The sequence below is a fragment of the Trachemys scripta genome, chromosome 20 (genome assembly GCF_013100865.1).
Source record: "Trachemys scripta elegans isolate TJP31775 chromosome 20, CAS_Tse_1.0, whole genome shotgun sequence".
NCBI lineage: Eukaryota > Metazoa > Chordata > Testudines > Emydidae > Trachemys > Trachemys scripta.
In genome coordinates, this window is record NC_048317.1 from 18,433,908 (window position 1) to 18,452,632 (window position 18,725).

The 18,725-nt window shown below is 43.4% G+C and overlaps 1 protein-coding gene across 3 annotated transcripts in view; it reads right to left on the bottom strand.

Annotated features, from left to right (window-relative positions):
* The window catches only part of EYA3 (EYA transcriptional coactivator and phosphatase 3), a 133,264-nt gene extending 133,039 nt beyond the window's left edge, over positions 1-225 (bottom strand). For all 3 annotated transcript variants that reach the window (XM_034753752.1, XM_034753753.1, XM_034753751.1), the window contains exon 1: positions 96-225. The gene's annotated coding sequence lies outside the window, so the exon portion shown is untranslated. The remainder of the gene's footprint in view (positions 1-95) is intronic.
* Positions 226-18,725: the final 18,500 nt, after the last annotated feature.

Genomic DNA, 18,725 nt, shown 5'->3' on the forward strand with positions numbered 1-18,725 from the left:
GCGTGAGTATCTCTCGTCGGGGGGGGGCTGCTATGGTGGGGGTCCCTGGGTCTCGCGAGATGGAGCCTGCAGAGGCCAGCGGAGCAGCCTCTTACCGTGAGGCGGCAGCTCCGGAGCCGACCCCGGCAATGCGTCCCGTGGGGGACATGGCAGCGGCCGTGGCGGTCGGTACAAGGAACACTCAGCTCGGAGCCCAGCCAGGGCAGCGTAACCCGGAAGCAGAACCCCGCTCAACCGGAAGTGACGCTAGGGTGGGGTTGGGAGCGGCCCGGCTCGGTTTGGTTCTTTCTTCGGTCTCAGCTCGAGCGGGGAGCTGGGCCGGTCGCCTGAGGGGGTCAGGCCGGATCAGCCTGTGGAGCCGGGGCGAGCTGTGAGGAGCGCGGGGCACCTGGGTTAGTGCCATAAACCAGGCGAAAGCGGCACCTCGGCCTGAGGCCCGCCCGCCTCCCCTTTGTCGGTGCCCCTCCAGGTACCAGTCCGGCCCACGAGGTGTCACCCAGGAGCTGCTCAGTGACGGCTCGTCAGCCTGCCTAGGACCGAGCGTCTGGCGCAATAGAAATTGTATGGCGGGCCATGAATGCTCACAGACTTGCGGTCTGAGTGCTGGAGTTGGTGAGGGCTCGGTTTGGAGTGCAGGCTCTGGGGTGGGGCCAGAAATGAGGGAGGGGGCTCTGGGCGGGGGTGAGGGCACTGGCTGGGGATGAGGTGTTTGGGGTATAGGAGGGGGCTCTGGGCTGGGACAGATGGGTTTGGAGGGCGGAAGGGGGATCAGGACTGGGGCAGTGTGTTGGGGTTACCACAAGTGGCTCCCGGAAGCAGCAGCATGTCCCTTCTCCAACTCCTACACAGAGGTGTGGCCAGGCAGCTCTGCACGCTACCCCTTCCGCAGGCACGGTCCCTGCAACTCCCATTGGCCATGGTTCCCGGCCAATGGGAGCTTCGGGGCAGCGCTTGAGGTGGGAGCAGCGTGCAGAGTGGAGTCCCCTGGCTGTCCCTACGTATAGGAGCCGGAGGGCCATGTCGCTGCTTCTGGCTCCCAACCCTGCTCCCCCGCTGGAATGACAGAGCGGGGCAAACCCCAGACCCCGCTCCCCAGCAGGAAATCACAGGCAGGAGTAAAATGGCTGGCAGCCCAAATCCAGCCCACAGGCCGTAGTTTGCTCTGGCATGTCATGACATGCAGTGAAACAATCGGGATGTGTGGAGGAGGCGTGCTGTCTATTGCCGAGGTGGCGAGCGCCACTCCTGCCTGATGCTGAGGTTTGCTTACTGTACTGGTAGCTGAGCACCCAAGCTAGGCATGACACAGGAACAAGTGAAGGTGTGAGCCATGCCCATGGGAGCTTACAGGGTGAGACCCTGATCATGCAGTGGGGTCGCCAGGGCTGGTGTTAGACTTTCTGGGGTCAGAAGTCAAAGCCCAAGACCAAGCCTCACCGTCTGGAGCTGAAGACTGTGCCCCATTGCACTGGGCCAAAGCTGAAGCCTGAGTCTCACTGGCCAGGTCCGAAACCTAAGGACTACATCCCTTAGTGGCAGGGCTCAGGTCACAGGCCCCCTGTATGCATCCAAAGAAGTGGGCTGTAGTCCACGAAAGCTTATGCTCTAATAAATTTGTTAGTCTCTAAGGTGCCACAAGTACTCCTGTTCTTTTTATGTATATTGTGTAGATAGAGTTTTAATCATAAATTGTAAACCTAGGTCTTTTCATGTGTTTATGGTTGTTTTACATGATAATATTTCACCTGTCCTGTTTATGTAACACTTTAAAAATCAGCAAAAGGGTTATATACATAAAATTTATTCTGAAACAAAAGGCAAAAAACTATTATGTACATAGTTTAGTCCTATTCAGCGTCTACTTGGCGCTTCTTGGCTTGTCTCTTGTATTCATTAAATGGAGCATCTCTTGTCACTGTCCAGCAATAGTCTGCAAGCATTGATGGGCTCTATTTGCCCTGATAGCGTTTCTCCATTGTTGCAATGTCCTGGTGAAATCGCTTGCCGTGCTCGTCGCTCACTGCTCCGCAGTTTGGTGGAAAAAAATCTAGATGAGAGTGCAAAAAATGTATCTTTAGTGACATGTTGCAACCAAGGCTTTTGTATGCCTTGAGGAGGTTTTCCACCAACAACCTCTAGTTGTCTGCCTTGTTGTTTCCGAGAAAATTTATTGCCGCTAACTGGAAGGCTTTCCATGCTGTCTTTTCCTTGCCACGCAGTGCATGGTCAAATGCTTCATCTCGAAGAAGTTCACGAATCTGAGGACCAACAAAGACCCCTTCCTTTATCTTAGCTTCACTTAACCTTGGAAATTTTCCACGGAGGTACTTGAAAGCTGCTTGTGTTTTGTCAATGGCCTTGACAAAGTTCTTCATTAGACCCAGCTTGATGTGTAAGGGTGGTAACAAAATCTTCCTTGATTCAACAAGTGCTGGATGCTGAACACTTTTCCTCCCAGGCTCCAATGACTGTCAGAGTGGCCAATCTTTCTTGATGTAGTGGGAATCTCTTGCACAACTATCCCATTCGCAGAGAAAACAGCAGTACTTTGTGTATCCAGTCTGCAGACCAAGCAAGAGAGCAACAACCTTCCAAATCGTCACAAAGCTGCCACTGATGTTGGTCATAGTTTATGTACCTCAAAAGTTGTTTCATGTTGTCATAGGTTTCCTTCATATGGACTGCATGACCAACTGGAATTGATGGCAAAACATTGCCATTATGCAGTAAAACAGCTTTAAGACTCGTCTTCGATGAATCAATGAACAGTCTCCACTCATCTGGATCGTGAACGATGTTGAGGGCTACCATCACACCATCGAGGTTGTTGCAGGCTACAAGATCACCTTCCATGAAGAAGAATGGGACAAGATCCTTTTGATGATCACGGAACATGGAAACCCTAACATCACCTGCCAGGAGATTCCACTGCTGTAGTCTGGAGCCCAACAGCTCTGCCTTACTCTTGGGTCGTTCCAAATCCCTGACCAGGTCATTCAGTTCACCTTGTGTTATGAGGTGTGGTTCAGAGGAGGAGGATGGGAGAAAATGTGGGTCCTGTGACATTGATGGTTCAGGACCAGAAGTTTCATCCTCTTCCTCTTCCTCGTCTGACTCAAGTGAAAATGATTCTGGTGCATCAGGAACCGGCAGTCCTTCTCCGTGGGGTACTGGGCGTATAGCTGATGGAATGTTTGGATAATGCACAGTCCACTTTTTCTTGTTTGACATACCTTTCCCAACTGGAGGCACCATGCAGAAGTAACAATTGCTGGCATGATCTGTTGGCTCTCTCCAAATCATTGGCACTGCAAAAGGCATAGATTTCCTTTTCCTGTTCAACCACTGGTGAAGATTTGTTGCACAAGTGTTGCAGCATATGTTTGGGCATAAGCTTTCGTGAGTAAAAACCTCACTTCTTCGGATGCATCCGAAGAAGTGAGGTTTTTACTCACGAAAGCTTATGCCCAAATAAATCTGTTAGTCTTTAAGGTGCCACCAGACTCCTTGTTGTTTTTGTAGATACAGACTAACACGGCTACCCCCTGATACTTGACAGCATATATGTTTGGGGCCCACCTCTTGTCCTGATCTCCAATTTTGCAGCCAAAATAAAGGTGATAGGCTTTCTTAACCATAGTGGTTATACTACGCTTTTGTGATGCAAAAGTCACTTCACCACAAACATAGCAGAAGTTATCTGCACTGTTCACACAAGTACGAGGCATCTCTGCTCACTTTGGCTAAACAGAAATGTGTCCCTTTGCAAAATCAAACACTGACAAATAAGCGAGAACGACACTGTATGATTTCTAGAGCTGATATAGGGCAATTTGTTCAGCAGAGTGATGTAAGCTTCGTTATGATTGCATCATCCATGACTTCTAGGAATAACATGATGCAATTCATATCATGTATGACGCAATGTCAGCTTCAGATTGCATTATTCATTGTTTTGCCTAAAAAGCAAGTACTGTCCAAACCCAGTCATAGATTTATTCATAGATCCAGTCAAAGATGTATTTTAGTCATTTCTGGTTTAAATTGAAATCCCTTCCCTTTATAACTCACTTATCCTCCGCCATTCCCAAGTCAAGGGTCGTATATACTGACCCAATAGCATATCTTGAAAACTAGAGCCAATCAACAATTTTAAGCATCATTTTCGTTCTCAGTGACCCAGAATTAGTACATTTTGACTACATTTATTTCAGAAGCATTTTGGCTGTAGAGCAGTGTAAAAGATATTACCTCACACACTGTCTCTCTAATAAAAAAAAAGGGTGGGGGCAGCAGAGGGAGAGAAGGGAAACTAGGTAGAACAATGGTTGCAGTAATAAGGTCATACAGGTACGCTGATATTTTACTTAAAAAAAAAAATTGTACTCTCAAGCCATAGTGAATGTTAGGAGGGATGTGAAGGAAGGGGAGAGAAGTTGGCGTATTAGTTAGGTTTGGAAGCTAATTACAGGTGAAATGAGCAGAATATAAGAAAGTTTAGAGGAGGAGGAGGAAATTAAATGATAAATTTCCCATTTATTTTTCATATTGCTCCTGAATGCATTGGTATAGTTTCAGCTTTTGATTATCATCCAAAAAAGTTCTGCATATGATTAAACTTTCTAAATAATTTTCTCTGCTCAGTAAGCAAAACATATCTCAGAAGTGTTGTGATGCCTGTTTGTAAAACACTTTGAGAACCATGGATGGAAGGCACCATAGAAGTGTAGCGTATTTATTTAATTTTCATGAAGTGTGGCATTCAGGAGGGCTTTGTTAGAAATTAGGGAACATACTTGATAGCCTTAATACTTGTCAGGCTTTTTTAAATTTCACATTACAATATTCACTGTGTTTTTATTGTATTCAGTACACTCCCTTTGACTTGACTATATAACATAGTTGCAAGTCTCTAGAGATACTAGTTTTTCAGAATGTTCAACTTTTTAAGACTATTCAGGTTGCCTCTTCTATTGAGTGAAAGTATCAACACATCTTAAGGGAAGGTGCACTGAGTTGGGAACTTTACAGACTGCTGTTTATATTTCTGTGCACTTCATAGCCCAGATTATAGACCAAGACCTCATGCCTTAATCCTAGAAGGTAGTCAAGTGGTAGCCACCCCATTTTACAAATCACCAGAGAGGTTGCAGTTGGGAATAGAACTCTAGGAATAGGTGTCTAATACGATAGACCCTATTTTTAGCTGCAAAAAGAACAGGAGTACTTGTGGCACCTTAGCATCCGAAGAAGTGGGCTGTAGTCCACGAAAGCTTATGCTCTAATAAATTTGTTAGTCTCTAAGGTGCCACAAGTACTCCTGTTCTTCTTTTTGCGGATACAGACTAACACGGCTGTTACTCTGAAACTATTTTTAGCTGCTGATCTGCACTGCCTGTCAGACTAAATGTGCCACACCTATGTGTTTTTGTTATCCTAGTGCTAACCACTAGATTACACTTCCTTTCCAGATTCAGGGATAGAACTGCAGATATTCTGCCTAGCAAATAGGTGTGTGAATTACTCTCTGTATATGTCAAGACTCCCTCTAGGGCAGGGATTCCCAAATGGTGGTACGTGTACCCCTGGGAGTATGTGAGACATCTCTGGGGATAAGTGGGAGAAATTGTGTAATGGTGGATTTTATTTATTAATTTTATTGTATTTTCATAATAAGCTACTCAGATGAAACTTTAAAACTCCATGGGAATTTGTTATATAAATAGGATAGTTAATTTACTTCAAGCTGTACCAATAAGATCACAGAGATGCTGAGGTACAGAGCCATTGTCTCCAATCACCGTAAAGCACGGATTCAATTGCCTAGCAGCTATCCATCTGAGGGTAAGAGTGAAATATGGACAAATGGTTAAAGACAGGTAGTGTTAAGAACACACAAATTGTCAGTGATGAGAAGGGTAAAGGTACGCAGGCAGCTGGATGTGGAAAGGGGTACATGGGGAGCTGGTAGATCTCAAAGGGGTACGCAATAAAAAAAGTTTGGGAACCTCTCCTCTAGAGGCTGATCCGCAAAAGAGGTAGTAATGTTCTTGTGGCTCAAATACTACAGATCTGTTCTAGGAATCTGCAGTTGCTGGGTGGCAGGGGTCTTTATGAAAACAGACTTTATAAAAAGGGAAATAAGGACAACCTGGGGAATTACAGACGAGTCAGTTTAACTTCTGTGCCCGGAAAGATAATGGAGCAAATAAATAAGCAATCAATTTGCAAACACCTAGAAGATAATAAGGTGATAAATAACAGTCAGTATGGATTTGTCAAGAACAAATCATAGAATCATAGAATATCAGGGTTGGAAGGGACCTTAGGAGGTCATCTAGTCCAACCCCCTGCTCAAAGCAGGACCAATTCCCAACTAAATCATCCGAGCCAGGGCTTTGTCAAGCTGGGCCTTAAAAACCTCCAAGGAAGGAGACTCCACCACTTCCCTAGGTAACACATTCCAGTGCTTTACCACCCTCCTAGTGAAATAGTGTTTCCTAATATCCAACCTAGACCTCCCCCACTGCAACTTGAGACCATTGCTCCTTGTTCTGTCATCTGCCACCACTGAGAATAGCCGAGCTCCATCCTCTTTGGAACCCCTCTTCAGGTAGTTGAAGGCTGCTATCAGATCCCCCCTCATTCTTCTCTTCTGGAATCGTGTCAAACCAACCTGATAGCTTTCTTTGACAGGGTAACAAGCCTTGTGGATGGGGGGGAAGCGGTAGAAGTAGTGTGTCTTGACTTTAGTAAGGCTTTGGATACTGTTTTGCATGACCCTCTCATAAACAAACTAGGGAAATACAACCTAGATGGAGTTACTATAAGTGTGGGTGCATAACTGGTTGGAAAATCGTTCCCAGAGAGTAGTTATCAGTGGTTCACAGTCATGCTGGAAGGGCATAACGAATGGGGTCCTGCAGGGATCGGTTCTGGATCCAGTTCTGTTCAATATCTTGATAAATGATTTAGATAATGGCATAGAGAGTACACTTATAAAGTTTGTGGACAATACCAAGCTGGGAGGGGTTGCAAGTGCTTTGGCGGATAGGATTATCATTCAAAATTATCTGGACAAACTGGAGAAATGGACTGAAGTAAATAGGATGAAATTCAATAAGGACAAATACAAAATACTCCACTTAGGAAGGAACAATCAGTTGTACACCTACAAAATGGGAAATGACTGTGTAGGAAGGAGTACTGCAGAAAGGGATCTGGGGGTCATAGTGGATCACAAGCTAAATATGAGTCAACAGTGTAACGCTGTTGCAAAAAAAGCAAATATCGTTCTGGGATGTATTAGCAGGAGTATTGAAAGCAAGACACGAGAAGTAATTCTTCTGCTCTACTCCACACTGATTAGGCCTCAACTGGAGAATTGTGTCCAGTTCTGGGCGCCACATTTCAGGAAAGATGTGGACAAATTGGAGAAAGTCTAGAGAAGAGTGACAAAAATGATTAAAGGTCTAGAAAATATGACCTGTGAGGGAAGATTGAAAAAAATTGGGTTTGTTTAGTCTGGAGAAAAGAAGACTGAGAGGGGACATAACAGTTTTCAAGTATATAAAAGGTTGTTACAAGGAGGAGGGAGAAAAATTGTTGTTCTTAATCTCTGAGGATAGGACAAGAAGCAATGGGCTTAAATTGCAGCTAGGGAGGTTTAGTTTGGACATTAGAAAAAGCTTCCTAACTGTCAGGGAGGTTAAGCACTGGAATAAATTGCCTAGGGAGGTTGTGGAATCTCCATCCTTAGCGATTTTTAAGAGCAGGTTGGACAAACACCTGTCAAGGACGGTCTAGATAATACTTAGTCCTGCCTTGAGTGCAGGGGACTGGACTAGATGTTTTTTTTAATGATATAATTCACACAATGAAAACACGGCCTTTAAAACAATTAAACATAGTTTGTCGCTTATGGTTTTAGAGAGACAAGGTGAATGAGATAATTTATTGGACCAACTTCTACAGTAGAAGCTCAGAGTTACAAACACCTTGGGAATGGGCGTTGTTCGTAACTGAAATTTTTGTAACTCTGAACAAAACATTATGGTTCTTTCAAAAGTTTACAGCTGAACATTGACTTAATACAGATTTTAAACTTTACTATGCAGAAGAAAAATGCTGCTTTCCCTTTATTTTTTTTTAGTAGTTTACATTTAACATAGTACTGTACTGTATTTGCTTTTTTTTCTCCGCTGCTGCCTGATTGTTTACTTCCGGTTCAAAATGAGGTGTGTGCTTGACTGGTAGGTTTGTAACTCTGGTGTTTGGAACTATGAGGCTCTACTATATTGTTGAGAGACAAGCTTTCAAGCTTGGCATTCGGTAAAAAGCGGAGTGCCCCAAGGGTTGGTCCTGGAGCAGGTTTTGTTCAATATCTTCATTAATCTGGAGGATGGCGTGGACTGCACCCTCAACAAGTTTGCAGATGACACTAAACTGGGAGGAGTTATAGATACGCTGGAGGGTAGGGATAGGATACAGAGGGACCTAGACAAATTAGAGGATTGGGCCAAAATAAATCTGATGAGGTTCAACAAGAACAAGTGCAGAGTCCTGCACTTAGGACAGAAGAATCCCATGCACTGCTACAGACTAGGGACCAAATGGCTAGGCAGCAGTTCTGCAGAAAAGGACCTAGGGGTTACAGTGGACGAGAAGCTGGATATGAGTCAACAGTGTGCCCTTATTGCCAAGAAGGCTAACGGCATTTTGGGCTGTATAAGTAGGGGCATTGCCTGCAGATCAAGGGACGTGATCATTCCCCTGTATTTGACATTGGTGAGGCCTCTTCTAGAATAGGGTGTCCAGTTTTGGGCCCCACACTACAAGAAGGATGTGGAAAAATTGGAAAGAGTCCAGCGGAGGGCAACAAAAATGATTAGGGGGCTGGAGCACATGACTTATGAGGAGAGGCTGACGGAACTGGGATTGTTTAGTCTGCAGAAAGAGGATGGATCTAGACTGTTCTGAGTGGTAGCAGATGACAGAACAAGGAGTAATGGTCTCAAGTTGCAGTGTGGGAGGTTTAGGTTGGATATTAGGAAAATCTTTTTCACTAGGAGGATGATGAAATATTGGAATGGGTTACCTAGGGAGGTGATGGAATCTTCTTCCTTAGAGGTTTTTAAGGTCAGGCTCGACAAAGTCCTGGCTGGGATGATTTAGTTGGGGATTGATCCTGCTTTGAGCAGGGGGTTGGACTAGATGACCTCCTGCGGACCCTTCCAACCCTGATAGTCTATTCTATTCTTACGCAGAGCTCTTCTTCCGGTCTAGGAAATGAGTGTCACAGCTAAATACGAGGTGGAACAGATTGTTTAACATAAGTAGATAATACCTATTTCTCAGGACTAGTGTGACACACTGTACCTCAAAGTAGCACTCTGGAACCCCCATATTGACCACTGTGATATGATTATGAGATTTTTTGTACAAAGTATACCTTGTGAGGTATCATTTTAAAAGTCTTGATCTGTTGAACATTAATACCCTGTTGGATTGTATGTACCATCATTGTACATGAAGTTATGAAGTATTTGTGTGTGTTTCTGAAATATGTTGTCAACACCCACAACCAGCCTTTCAGTTACACTGTTGACTCCTTTACAACAAAGGAGTAGCCATCGGTAGCCAGACAGCATTAATGGCTCATCAGCACCCATCAAGAAAAGAATCCACTATCTCAGAGACTCCTTAGAGTGTAGATAAATCTCTGATAATTTTCATATGACTTTACATTGTGCCTCTTTATATAACCTTGTGGTGGGTCTACCCACGTGTGACCTCTGTTTTCATGGGACTTTGTATCAAAGCCTCATTTAGAAACTTTGCATTGCCCTTGGTATAATATTATAGCCCCTAAAGATAGAATAAGATAGAAGAAAAATTTCTTTTTGCTAGCAGTAGAACAAGAGCTCTCCCCCCCCACTCTTAATCAATTGCCCTGTTGAATGAATGAAGTGTGGATGAGCAAGGCATGGAAGGCAGCACCTCCAGACAGCCTCAACTGTTGGAGAGGGGCTGGGAGCCAGACTCAAGGACAATAAAATGTATCAAGTGGGCTCATTAAAGACAAGCAAACATACCGACGGCCTCGGGGGTTAGAAGCAAGCACCTTCTTTTGGAAACACCCTCTTTGCAGCATTGGGACAACACTCAAAAGAAAGCAGCACAAAGGACCAATGGACACAGACACAGAGTTTGAATCTGGTATAGATTTGCATAAGAGGAAAGCTGCTATAAAAGTGAGTATCAGAGGGGTAGCCATGTTAGTCTGAATCTGTAAAAAGCAACAGGTGCCACAGGACCCTCTGTTGCTTTTTATAAAAGTGAGGTGTCTTGCAGAGGACCCCGGGTCTCGTCTTGTCAACATAGGAGCATCGATCCGAATCGGCAGAAGCCCGGCTCCACCCCTCCCCCATCTAACTCACCTGGCCAGTGAAGTTAAGGGGAGCAACTAATTGGTAACAACAAGACGGAGTGTGTGTGTGTGTGTGTGTGTGTGTGTGAGTGTAAGTGTAATATATGTATATGATACAGTGTTAAGGAATACATGTATTACTAATAAATGTGGCGTTTTGCCTTATTCCCCCTGAAAAGATCCTGTGCAGTACTTTAAGTACAACAAGAGAAGGCACGTATGCAGTGGAGACTGCTTGACCAGTGGGGACTTCCTGATCCCCTCGTCACAGCAAGGAGGAAGAAAGTATAAAAGAATGGAAGTGATATAATCACTTAGCCCCTCTCTTTCTCTCTCCCCATCCCTCTAACTCAACACCATAGAAGAATGTCTGGAGGACAAAGACTTTGAACTGGGGAAGTTTGGTTGCAGGGTGGAAGGTAGTCCCAGACTGTGTATTGAGGAACTGTTACCTGCTTGTACTATCTGTCAGGGTGAGACATTGTTTGATTCAACTGTTGCTTAGACTAAATTTTAGGATTTAGAATGTGTGTTTACTTTTCATTTCAACTATCTCTGACCTTTATGCCTACCACTTATAATCACTTAAAATGTATCTTTCTGTAGTTAATAAATTTGTTTTATATTTTACCAGTGTGTTTTGGTTGAAGTGCTTGGGAAATCTCAGCTCTGGTTAACAAGTGCTGTTGCACGCCCACTACCCTTTTGTCGGAGTGGCAAACTAGGTAATGACCTTATACTGGCCAGGCTTCTGACCAATGCAAGACAGTACAGTTTTGGGGTGCAAGACTGCGGAGCTGGGGGGAATTGGTTGGAACCTCTGTATTGATGCTTCATGCGTGACTGGGAAATCATTCATGTAACTCAGTTGGGTGTGTCCCTGTCTGTGGATGTCTGTATAAGTGCAGTGCCTATCAGAGGTTTGTAGCTTGACATCAGCATCACAGTGTGAGAGGCAACCCAGGTTGGTGGGTTCAGAGGACTCAGCGATCCCACAGTCCAGGTTGCACCCTGGGGATCCCGTCACAGCCCGTCAAGGTGAAGTGGTCTGTTAACACCTCTTCAGTCAGGATGGGGAGGGGTTAGTGAACTATAGATAGTTGTAATAAGCCACAAATCCAGTGTCTGTATTCAATCATTTATTTTTAGTGTCTAGCACAGCTATGAATTTAAGCTCCCAGAGTCACCATTTGAACGTGGGGTGCAGTTTCCATTGAGGATGCGGTCTGAGAGGTCAGACATAGAGTAATTGCTTTGTGAAAAGTGTTCACCCACAGGTGATATGGTGTTTTTGTCTTTTATCATCGTCTTATCATGTGAGTTCATTTGATAGCATAGTGATTGTCTCATTTCACCCACATAGTTGTTGTTGTGGCAATTAATGCACTGGATGAGGTACACCACATGTGATAGGCATACGTAGGACCCGTGGATCTTGAAAGGTGTGTTGTGGGGAGTGTTGCTCATTGTAGCAGTGAAGGTATGGCTACAGGTTTTGCATCTGTTGTCTTGGTAGGGTCTAGTGTTGCTATGAGTTGCTGTCCTGGTCTGTGGGGAGCTTGCTTCTGATGATGAGCTTGGAGGGGTTGGGGGATTGTTTGAAGGCCGGAAGAGGGGGTTCAGGAAAGATTTCTTTCAGATGTGGTTCCCAGTGAGAATGGGTTGTAATTGTTTGATGATACCCCATATGGGTTCCAGTGTGGGGTGGTAGGATTAGCAGTTTGTGGTCGGAGGAGGTTTTATTTTTGTAGTGAAGCAGGTTCTATCAGGGTATTTGAGTGGCTCATTCCATGATACAATCTACTTCTCTGGTGGAGTGTCCTTGTTTGGTGAAGGTGGCTTTAAGTGTGTGTTAAGGTGTATATCCCAGACTTTCTCCTGAGAGCATATTCTGTAGTATCTGAGTGCCTGGTGTAGATAACAGATTTCTTGGTGTGTTTTGGTTGGTTACTGGATCTGTAAGGTAGGTGTGGCAATCCGTGGGTTTCATTTATATAGTTGTCTGTAGGGTTCCATTGTTGAAGCTAATCATGCTGTCCAGGAAATTGACACTAGTGTGAGAGTGTTCTAGAGAGAGCTCAATGGATGAGTGGTAGTTATTGAAGTTGTGGTGGATATCTATGAAGGTCCTCTGTCCAGAGGATGAAAATATCATCAATGTAGATCAGGTATATCATTGGCTTTGTGGTGCATTTGTCCAGAAATTCTTCTTCAAGGTGGCCCATGAAGAGATTGGCATATTGGAGAGCCATCCTAGTACCCCTGGCTGTTCCCATGGTTTGAATAGCATGTTTCTTGTTGAATGTAAAATTGTTATGGGTGAGGGGATGAAATGGAAGAGTTTGGCAATGTGTTTGGGGTGGATATCTGAGTATTGTTCATTATCTTGTAAATATTGGAGGCAGGCAATGATGCCATCATTGTGAGGGATGTTGGTGTATAGGTAGGCAAGGATAGTGTTCTGAGGGAGGTTGTTAATGTTGCAGTGTTTCTGGAGGAAGTGAGTAGTCTCCTGGAGGAAGCTGGCTCTTTGTGTGGTGAGTGGTTTGAGGATGCTTTCTATGAGTACTGATATTCCTTCAGTAAGAGTGCCATGGCCAGATCTGATGGGTCTGCCTGGGTTCCCTTGTTCATGTATTTTGGAAGCAAAAAGGTCCCTGGGGTAGGTTCATGGGAGATGAGATTGTAGAGTTTCTCTTGGAGTTATTTGGAGAAGGATTGGATAATATCCTTACATTCCTTGGTAAATTGTGATATGGGGTCTGCTTTGAATTCTTTATAGTAGGTGATGTCGGAGAGTTGTCAATTGGCTTCGGTAACGTAGTCATCACGGTTGAGGACTACAGTGGCACCCCCTTTGTCTATTGATTTAATCACTATTTGGTGGTTGGATTTCACGGGCTGTATTGCTGCCCTTTCAGTGGTGAAGAGATTGTACTGATGTGATGTTAAGGATTTCACAGTCCATTTTTTCCTGAGACAATCAATGTAATTATTAAGAGTGTGGTTTCATCCATTGTGGGGTGTCCAGTAAGATGATTTATTTTTTATGACTGTATGTGAGGACGTGGTAATTGTGTGTGGTGTTATCTCTGTTGTGCAAGAATTCTTTGAGGCGGAGTTAATGGAAGAATTCTTCTAATTCTCCACATTAGTATGGTATCAGGTATGACACTGTATGGAATATGTGGATCACTTTATAAGAGTGTTGATACCAATATTGGTAAAATTGCAAGGAATCTGACCAGATATGCTATGTAAGATATAGGTATCTGAAAATGTTATGATTTGCAAAGTATGATAATCTAGTGTATATGTTTGTATTACGTTTGTATTAGGAATTATAGATCTGTAGGGTATATCTGTATTTCCAAACTTGTGCTGTGTTTCTGGCTGACACCCCCTGACAAAATGGCATCAGCACTAAGCCTGCTTGATGGCCCATTAAGGGACATCAACTGTAGAATGAACCGATTGAAAGGGCCAGGGACTACACCTTATGACTTAGGCTACGTCTTCACTACCCGCCTGAATCGGCGGTAGAAATCGATCTCTCGGGGATCGAATTATCGCGTCTCGTTGGGACGCGACAATCGATCCCCGAATAGACGCTTGTACTCCACCAGTGCAGGTAGGAGTAAGCGCCGTCGACGGTGGAGCTGCGGAGGTCGATTTGCCACTGTCTTCACAGCAGGGTAAGTCAGCTCGGATACGTTGAATTCAGCTACGCTATCCGCGTAGTTGAATTTGCATTTCTTAAATCGACCCCCCCACCCCCCGTAGTGAAGACGTAGCCTTAGCAAGGCATGCAAGAGCATGCCTATGGAGAGAACCCTAAGGCCTTTCAATGCCATGTGCTATGAGTTTGTGTTTGGAACAAAGGAAGTACCAGCCACATGGCAAAAGGACTGAAGGGCAGCTGCATCATCTCCATTTTGTCTTCATTCCTGCTTCTTACCTCTGGAGGAACTTTGCTACAAACTGAAGCTCTGAACAAGCTGTGGATGTACTTCAGAGGGACTTTCAAGCCAGCAGACACCAATACTGCTAAGAACCTGATACATGGACTTTGAATCTTTGTATGTGACTGCTTTAACATTTAACAACTCTTCTTGTTCTTTCTTTTTTCTTTATAATAAACCTTTCATTTTAGATGCTAAAGGATTGGCTGGCAGTGTGATATTTTCAGTAAGATCCAACTTAATACTGACCTGGCAATGTGGGCCCTTTGGGGTCAGAAGAACATTTTGTATAGTGAACAGAGTTTTAAAATAACTTCTCACTGTAGTGGATCTAGATGCTGACTGGGAGCCAGAGAACTGGAATGCAATAAGGGGACTATGTGATTCCTTTTTTTTTTTTTTGCTTCTTGATAACCAGTGTGACTGGTTGGGGAGTTTAACTTCAGTGTTACTCACAAGACTGGTGGGTATCTGCTCTCCCTTTTGCAGCCTGCCCTGACTTTGGCATTTCCAGTGAGGGCTGCCCCAGGCACACTGGGTCATATCAGGTTTTGTGGTACAGCAGAAGTTCAATCCTTTGGGGAGTACAAATAATTCAGCTCCAATTAGCAGTAGTTATGACATTTCCCAGGGTACAAGCTGGACTGTTAAACAGCTCTGTCCCCTCAACTCTCCAATTGGGTTGCCTTTTACAGTGCTTCACTATGAGAACACCACTCCTAGTCTGTATACACACAGCCTCCAGCATGCAAAATCACTCCCAGCTGAATTATGAGTGCTTGTAGCCAGCCACTCCTGAATTATATTGCAGTGACACCAGCAAATTCCCAGTCCCAGACTTGTCCTGCCCAGTTCTTGCCTTCTGTTTAGTACAAGCTCATAGTCCGTCATTTCATTATAGAAAATGATATGCACAAACCCTGTTATCTTAAATGGAGGTTCCAGACACTTCAATCCAAACACACACTGGTTTAGATAAAAAATAAAATAAGTTTATTAATTACAGAAAGGTAGGTTTTAAGTGATTACAAGTAATGAGGCATAAAAGTCAGAATTGGTTACAAAGAAATAAAAGGTAAAAAATATCTAAGTGAACTTAAAGCAAAAAGGTTTTTCTCACCACATCATCACAGCAGTCTGGCTGGATTTTGTCCAAGTGGTGAGTCCTGGTACTACATGTAACACAACACAGGTGTTCCACATTTTGGTCATTAGTAACACCTTTTGAATGATTGTGTCACACACTGGCAGGTTTGAAGGTTGAGAGGTATACTTAGTAAACCAGCGTTTGCTTTACTAGTATTTTTTACTAACACTTATAGCCATCAGTGTAATTATGGATTGCTTACCCAAAAACTGTGTTGAAAGAATGTGAAGCAAAATCAAGCACTCAGAAATTAGGAAATGCCAGAATTACTGTTGCCCTTGCAACCCTAATTCACCTGCCCAATGCATATCCATGTGATACAATCTTTAATTACATAATCACATTTTATTTTTCTCCATGACCCCTGCATCATTCTGTGCCGAGACTGGCTGATGCTCAGGGAATGGTTTCTTATTCAGTCTTTTTCCTTAACTTCATTGTTCAGTGTGTGGTCTCTGGCCTTGTTTACTGCACTCCACTCAAACCTTGCACTGAATACAGAATGGGCTCTTTTATAGATGATATCTAGTGGTAGTGAGTTCTACAAGCTAATTGTGCACTGTGCAAACAAATATTTCCTTTGATCAGTTTTAAATGTGCCCTTGTTCTCGATCACTGATATCAGGGGGGAAACAAGCAACTAGTTACTGGTTGCTGATTTGGGGTTTTTCCCCTGAGCAGCTTGCAGTATCCTAACACTATCATTAACTTCCTGTGTGTAAATCCCTCTGTAAAACAAGGATAATAATACTTCCTAACACATTCATGTTTGGAAAGTGCTTTGGGATTCCCACATGGAATGATTGGTAGTTTGAGTATCACAGTTACTGACCTTGATATCATAGGGTCTCCTTTAACAGAAATGGGCCCAAACTTGAAAACCAGAGTTTTGGTTCAGGTTAATCTTTAAAACTCTTTGCCAATAATGAGGAGGGGAACTTGACTTGTCCCTGATGTTAAGTCTCAACCTGTTCCCTGGCAATGGCCAGTAATACAGTAGTTTGGGCACAATGTAGTGGATCATGTGAACAAAGATGTGTGGATGAATATACTCTTTAACTCCATCCTCCATATCCTCGCAAGCAGCCCAAAGGGTAAATGCAAGATAAACTTTGCCAATCTGGCACAGCTTTTTGGCTACATGTAGAATTCCTTGGCATTGGGAAATCAGCACCTCCCTAGCTAAATCCAACTGGAGAAAGGACAAGCACATCCAAACCAAAATTTCTCTAGTAAAAGCCTGTCACTCAGCTGAGAAATGAAAACCAGGTTGAATGAGTGTGAAAGTGGTTTATTGAGAATTAGTTACTTGTTAAATATAATTATAACATGTTCAGTGCAATACAAGACACAACTAAAAAGAGAGTCCTGGTCCCTAGTATTTTATAATCTGGCCCTCAAGCTGGTACTCTGAACACTGAATCGTACATTACCTCTCATATAATCCCATTGGTTTCAGTAGGACTACTCAATGTGAATAAGGGTATTGCAGTTGGCCCTGAGAGAGAATATTTATGCTCATGGAATACAGCTACCATCAATCCTCTCAGCAGGCAAGGTGGTGATTCGGTCTCAACTTCATCTACCAGAAATCACAATGTAAAACTTAATCTGAAAAAAAAAAATTGAAACCCTCTTCACAATACTGATTCTTCATATGACTGTTAAACAGTCACTTTATGGGTCTCCACAATTGTTTGTCCTCTGTACTGTCCATTACCCTCACTTCATTATTGTAATGGATGGAACCACCTTTCTTCTCTCCGTTTTGCTCTGTTACAGAAAGTTTCTGAAAATAATTGGTTTTCAGCCATTAAATCATTTCAGTCGGACTATTCAAACCCAGCATATTTGATGCCCACCTTTTTAAGCAAAATGCAAAGCTCTTCCCCTTCGCAGTCTTTTGGAAAGTGCTCCTTGTTATTGACCTGTTACTGGCTATTGGCTCAAGCCAGTGTTTCAGAAGTTGGCTTCCTACTGAAACCTCATTTCTTTCCCTTTTCCCTTAACAGGTTAGATTGTGTTTTAATCTTCTATTTCGTCATTCCAGACAGTCTACTCTTTGGTAGTTTGAAAAAAAAGATTGCTGCCAGTGAACACGGTGCGATATCATGGCAACCTGGTTTTGCGGGGTTGTAGACCTTAGTTGTACTTTCTACTGCACCAAAGGAAATAAATGAAGGTTAAATACAGTATCACTTGCCTTTGAATTCTACCCCAACATCTATTCATTGTTATAGAAATATTCCTCTGGAGTTTTTTCACCTTCTGTTGCAGCATTGGCATGGGTCACTTGCTGGTTTAAATTAGAATAAATGGTGGATTTTCTGTCTTTAAATCATTGTTTGAGGACTTCAGTAACTCAGCCAGAGGTTATGGATCTATTGCAGGAGTGTTGGGAGAGGTTCTGTAGCCTGCAATTGTGCAGGAGGTCAGACTAGATGATTGTGATTGTCCATTCTGGCCTTTATGTCTGAGTCCTCATCCCCTGATTCTGTTCATCATTACATATGTCATTCTTATAGTCCTGTTTGCACTATCTTAAAAATGTGTGCGTATTTCATCACAAGCATCCAGCTTGGCTAGATTTATGAATTTCTACATTTTGGTCTGGGTGAGAACATCACTTTTTTCTACCCCATTTCTCTTCACGTCCCCTTCACACCGCTCCTCCCCATTTATTGGTGAATGTAGAAAAAATATTAGAGGATTGCGCACAAGTGGGCAGAGTCTTATATTTATTTAAGACTCTCCTGGAGGATCCATTTTGCTAAGTCAGGCCAGGACATCCTTGTCCTGCATGCAGTTTACAATTTCCCATTAGTATAATCCTGTTCCTCCTCTAAAATTGAAATGATCCTCTCAGAAGCAGAAGTGAAAAACTCAGCAAAATTTTTAAACATATATTTTAAATGATTTAGGTAAGTTTAAAAAAAATTCCAACTGGAGTGCATTGTCTGTCCTGTGCAAATATCTTTGTCTTTGCCCTTTGATAATAAATGCAAACATCTAGTAGTAAAGCACTTATTGCCATAGCAGCTAAGCACAGTGGAGCAAAACATATTTGTACAAAGTTATCCACAATGTGTAGCATAAACTAGTCTCTATTGCAAGATTTCCAGGAACACACAGTACAAAATGAACACACTTAAACTCTGCAGCAAACACCACCCCCTTCCATTGTTCT